Genomic DNA, 6,501 nt, shown 5'->3' on the forward strand with positions numbered 1-6,501 from the left:
ATCCCGCACTGAACAACACCATGCCGCACTGAACAACATTATGGCGCACTGAACAACATTATGCCGCACTGAACAACACCATGCCGCACTGAACAACACCATGCCGCACTGAACAACACCATGCCGCACTGAACAACATTATGCCGCACTGAACAACATTATGCCGCACTGAACAACACCATGCCGCACTGAACAACACCATGCCGCACTGAACAACACGACGTCGCACTGAACGTTTTCAGTCTCAGGAGGATCGGGACACGCGACGGTTTCATCTGAAAATCGCTGAGCTCAGCGCAGTCATCAGGAAACTGGAGGATCGAAACGCCCTGCTTTCTGAAGAGCGCAATGAACTGGTAATTTATTGACGGCACGCTTGAAGGTTTGCGCTACGTTTGATGCGCGCCATCCAGCGAGGCACCCATTGCGCTTGCTTATTAGTTGAGCGGCGCGGCGAGTCGGTTGCCTGGTAGATGTCTTTTATTGGGAGCCAAAGCCACGATTCCGTTCAAACCGATGCAAAAGGAATGGATACGTTCTGGCCCGCGTGTTGTGCGTCTTTCACATCCCGCACTTCATGCTTGCAGCTAAAGCGACTGAGAGAAACAGAAAGCCAGTTTCTGCCACTCCTGTACAAAAACAAACGCCTGAGCAGGAAGAATGAAGAACTCTCGCTGGTGCTGTGTCGCCTTGAAAACAAAGTGCGCTTTGTCACCCAGGAGAACGAGGAGATGGCAAGCTTGGTAAGTCGACGCGGACAACGGCGGCGTGCCAACAGAGTCCACTGCATTTGTGTTCCACAGAGAAGGCCTAGTTCGCTCAATGACCTGGACCGCGGTTGCGGCCAGCAGGACGGTGAAATGGAGTTCCTTCAAGTTGTGGAGCAGCGGCACATCATCGACGACTTGTCCAAGGTCTTCAGGCAGGCGACTCGGTGCACGTACGGCAGCGCCGCGCTCGCTCGCTGTCGCCAGGAAACCTTTTCCGTCCAAAGCTTGGCCGGCGGCCGCCATCCAAAAAATTGGCCCCTTAAATTCCGACCTTTCAAGCAGGAGCATTGTGCGCACGCGTTTGAACACGCTTTAGACTTGTTTTGCCGTTTTCAGCAGCTCAAAGCTCCCGTTTTGTCAGCGCCTTTGCCACTCGCTGTGCGCTGAAAACGACGGACTTGCCCGGCTGCTCAGCCCGTCAACCATGAGCCGCGAGCGCGACGTCATTGTCCGTAGGCAGCTAGTGGCAAAATGCACCCTGTTAGAGTTGCGCTCGCTCCAACTTATTTTGCAAGAACCACACGGAAGACAAGTAAGTTCTTTTGGACACCTGCAGGTGGAGAGTCCATCCGTTGTACGAATGAAGTCTGACTCTCGGCTCCTGCACGAGCATTTTAATTAAGAGAAACAGGGTGGGTGTAAGAGTGGATTGAATAGAGGAAGCCCTTGACCTCTAGTCAAAACATAGCAAGGGGTGTTTTACGACTTTGTGTAGGAAGGGATAAGCGATAGGGATAAATAAGGGATAAATAATATTATTTATTACAGGTCGCAGTCAAAGTCAAAGCAACACAATGATACGATAAAGATAATCTGGAAAACCCTGACACACCCTGTAGTTGTCACTTTTGGAAAAGACGAGCGTCCCTCCAATCATCGCCGGTGACGTGTTTTTCAGGCTCTGGAGACAGGAGCTCATGTCAGAAATGTCATTGTGAGTCGCGTTTGTTTCTGCGCCGGAGCCGTTCGTTCCCTTTGCATCCAAAGAATCTCAAAGGCGGATTATTTGTGTCGACAGGAGAGAGATTTGCTGCTACTATACCGACGTCGAGAATCTCTGAGGAGGAACAAAGCGTGAGGTCCTGCAAGGTGAGTCTGTTTGTTTGCGGCTGCTTGGTGTTGCGCAAGATGAAATGGCCTTTTTCTCGCTATCGTTCCTCTCGTCGATTCATCGTGAGGTGTCGCTTCAGTTTGTTCAGAGAGATGTTTGCTTCCGCGCCCGCAGGTCATCGAAACATTTTACGGCTACGACGAAGACGTGTTGGTGGACTCGGACGGATCGTCCTTGTCTTTTCACACCGACAGAACCCCCGACACGGAACCCGAAGAGGTAGCCCGCCATTTCTGCCAGCGTATTGGCACCAAACATTCCTCTTCAGCCTGGAATCGGACTCGTCTTTGCGTCGCGGGTGCTTTGTCGCCGGTCTGACTGATTCTGGTACTAGTGCTGTGTTGCATTGGTGTGTGCATGAAGAGGCGGAGCTTCGCTACCGCCAGCTGACGCAAGAATATCAAGCGCTGCAACGAGCCTACGCTCTGCTAGCCCAGACCAGCGAAGGGGACTACGACGCCAAGAGCGTACACGGTAAGTAACACTCGTTGTGTTTAAGGAGATTTACGTTTAATTAATGTTTAATTTCATTCCTTTAGGTTCCACGGTGTTTGTTGGCTGCAAGTTTTCCACTGCAAGAAGAGGCTCGTATCATTGACCAGGAGCGAGCTACAATGGTGAGTAGCCATAACATTTATGTTAAACACTTCCTATTTCATGTCTAACAGTACTTGATTTAACAAATAACCATAAATAAATACAGTGTGGGCACTGAAGTTAACATATGTGATTATACTGCCTAATCTGTCACGGAGTAGATTGTTGCAAAGTAATATAAGATCCAAAGTTGTAATTCAGAATAGTTTTCAAAAGAAGGCCATTAGAATTATATACAAGTCTGATTACCCTGAACAAGCTATTAATTAAATCACAAATTCTTCAATTCAAAGATTTGGTAGATTATCAGACAAATAATGTCTAACAGTAATTGATTTAACACATCACGATAAGTAGATTGAGTGTGGGCACTCTCAAGTTAACATATGTGATTATACTGCCTAATCTGTTACAGAGTATGTTGTTGCCAAGTAATGTAGAATAGATCCAAAGTAGTAATCCAGAATAGTTTTGAAGAGGCCATTAGAATGATAAACAAATCTGATTACCTTGAACATAATAACAAGCTAAGTGTTTAATATGTCCTATGAAGTCAAAATTGGGCACCATCATGTGGTGAAATTTGGAATTGCATCACATCCAATTTTGCCTGGGAACAAACAGATTACATAAATCTTAGTTTTGAATAAGCCACTCCTTCTCAAACAAGTAAACTCTGCCCATTTTGCGCAGTAGATGTTCTGTTAATATCTAGTATTTATACAAAGTCATAATTTAAATTGCTTTCAACCTTCATTCATCGGTTCAACCAACATTACTCGCTCTTATTACCAACTTGTATTGATTTAACTAAGCGTTTAATACTTCCTATCAGGTCTCAAATCGAGATTTGGCAAAATACAATTTCAGCAAATCCAATTTTGCCAGGGAACAAAAATAGATTAAATAAACTAAATAAGTCCTCTTCCCATTAAATAAATCAGAAAAGTCTGTCTTGTAACCAGTCCTCTTCAAACAAGTAAAGTCTGCCCATTTTGTGCCGTAGATTTTGTGTCTATGCCTAGTATTTAAACAAAATCATAATTTAAACGACTTCTTTCCTTCATTCACTTTGGAAATTTGGAATTGCAGCAAATCGAATTTTGGCAGGGAACAAAAATAGATCAATTAAACTAAATAAGTCTTCTTCCCATTAAATAAATTAAAAAAGTCTGTCTTGTAACCAGTCCTTTTCAAACAAGTAAAGTCTGCCCATTTTGTGCCGTCGATTTTGTGTTAATGCCTAGTATTTATACAAAATCATAATTTAAAGGACTTCATTCCTTCATTCACTTTGGAAATTTGGAATTGCAGCACATCAAATTTTGCCTGGGAAGAAAAGTAGATTAAATAAATTTAATAAGTCTTACTACTTCCCATTAAATAAATTAAATACGTCTTACTTGTTCCCACTCCTTTTCAAAACAGTAGTTTAAAACGAGGGCCCTTCACTCAATCTTTAACCCCAACCCCGCACGTTGTGTTGTATCTGTGAATGTTGGTTGTGGCCAAATGATAGTTTTCTTTCATTCGTTTAGGTTCCAAGAAAACTTGATGTAACTCTACTTTTAACTGCCGTTTCAGATAAGCGGGTATTACGTCGCAGTCATGTGCCGTGGATATGACGTAATTGCCCGAACCTCCGCCAAAATTCAAATCTGTTGGCGCGATGGCCGTGAGCCACTGAGCAGCGACGATTATCAACAGAAATATCTTTATTTTCTGCTTGCAACTGGACCGTCTAGAGCGTACACGGTAAGTAACACTCATTGTGTTTAAGGAGATTTACGTTTGTAATAGCAGAAGTGTAGCCGCGTTGCGTTGTACGTGTGAAAATTGGTCGAGGCGAAATGTTAATGTTTAATTTCATTCCTTTAGGTTCCACGGTGTTTGTTGGCTGCAAGTTTTCCACTGCAAGAAGAGGCTCGTATCATTGACCAGGAGCGAGCTACAATGGTGAGTAGCCATAACATTTATGTTAAACACTTCCTATTTCATGTCTAACAGTACTTGATTTAACAAATAACCATAAATAAATACAGTGTGGGCACTGAAGTTAACATATGTGATTATACTGCCTAATCTGTCACGGAGTAGATTGTTGCAAAGTAATATAAGATCCAAAGTTGTAATTCAGAATAGTTTTCAAAAGAAGGCCATTAGAATTATATACAAGTCTGATTACCCTTAACATAACAACAAGCTATTAATTAAATCACAAATTCTTCAATTCAAAGATTTGGTAGATTATCAGACAAATAATGTCTAACAGTAATTGATTTAACACATCACGATAAGTAGATTGAGTGTGGGCACTCTCAAGTTAACAGATATGATTATACTGCCTAATCTGTTACAGAGTATGTTGTTGCCAAGTAATGTAGAATAGATCCAAAGTAGTAATCCAGAATAGTTTTGAAGAGGCCATTAGAATAATAAACAAATCTGATTACCTTGAACATAATAACAAGCTAAGTGTTTAATATGTCCTATGAAGTCAAAATTGGGCACCATCATGTGGTGAAATTTGGAATTGCATCACATCCAATTTTGCCTGGGAACAAACAGATTAAATAAATCTTAGTTTTGAATAAGCCACTCCTTCTCAAACAAGTAAACTCTGCCCATTTCGCGCAGTAGATGTTCTGTTAATATCTAGTATTTATACAAAGTCATAATTTAAATTGCTTTCAACCTTCATTCATCGGTTCAACCAACATTACTCGCTCTTATTACCAACTTGTATTGATTTAACTAAGCATTTAATACTTCCTATCAGGTCTCAAGGCAAGATTTGGCAAAATACAATTTCAGCAAATCCAATTTTGCCAGGGAACAAAAATAGATTAAATAAACTAAATAAGTCTTCTTCCCATTAAATAAATCAGAAAAGTCTGTCTTGTAACCAGTCCTCTTCAAACAAGTAAAGTCTGCCCATTTTGTGCCGTAGATTTTGTGTCTATGCCTAGTATTTAAACAAAATCATAATTTAAACGACTTCTTTCCTTCATTCACTTTGGAAATTTGGAATTGCAGCAAATCGAATTTTGCCAGGGAACAAAAATAGATCAATTAAACTAAATAAGTCTTCTTCCCATTAAATAAATTAAAAAAGTCTGTCTTGTAACCAGTCCTTTTCAAACAAGTAAAGTCTGCCCATTTTGTGCTGTCGATTTTGTGTTAATGCCTAGTATTTATACAAAATCATAATTTAAAGGACTTCATTCCTTCATTCACTTTGGAAATTTGGAATTGCAGCACATCAAATTTTGCCTGGGAAGAAAAGTAGATTAAATAAATTTAATAAGTCTTACTACTTCCCATTAAATAAATTAAATACGTCTTACTTGTTCCCACTCCTTTACAAAAAAGTAGTTTAAAACGAGGTCCCTTCACTCAACCTTTAACCCTATTTATTCACCTTCTAGGCTAAGTGTTAAAGGCTAAGTGTTAAAGGCTAAGTGTTAAAGGCTAAGTGTTAGAGGCTAAGTGCCAGAGGCTAGGCGCCAGAGGCGAGTTTTTGTGGGCTGAAGTTTTAGTGGGGTTAGTGTGAATACAATCCAAAAGAATACAACAGAATACAATACAATAGAATATAATACATAGATTAAATTCAATAGCTCTTACTACTTCCCATTAAATAAATTAAATACGTCTTACTTGTTCCCAATCCTTTTCAAAAAAGTAGTTTAAAACGAGGGCCCTTCACTCAACCTTTAACCTCAACCCCGCACGTCACATTGTGTTGTATCTGTGAATGTTGGTTGTGGCCAAATGATAGTTTTCTTTCATTCGTTTAGGTTCCACGGTGTTTGTTGGCTATGTTTTCCACTGTCAGAAGGATGAAAATACAAAGTACAACGCTTGGACGTGGGCGAAGACGTCACCGGTGAGTCCTTCCTTCCTATTTATTTACCTTCTAGATGCTAGAGGCTAAGTGTTAGAGGCTAAGTGTTAGAGGCTAAGTGTTAAACACAATACGAACAACACAACGATACTGCACTGAACAACACGATACCGCAC

Source organism: Syngnathus floridae, chromosome 6 (assembly GCF_059516105.1).
Source record: "Syngnathus floridae isolate MCC-2025c chromosome 6, RoL_Sflo_1.0, whole genome shotgun sequence".
Classification (NCBI taxonomy): Eukaryota; Metazoa; Chordata; class Actinopteri; order Syngnathiformes; family Syngnathidae; genus Syngnathus; species Syngnathus floridae.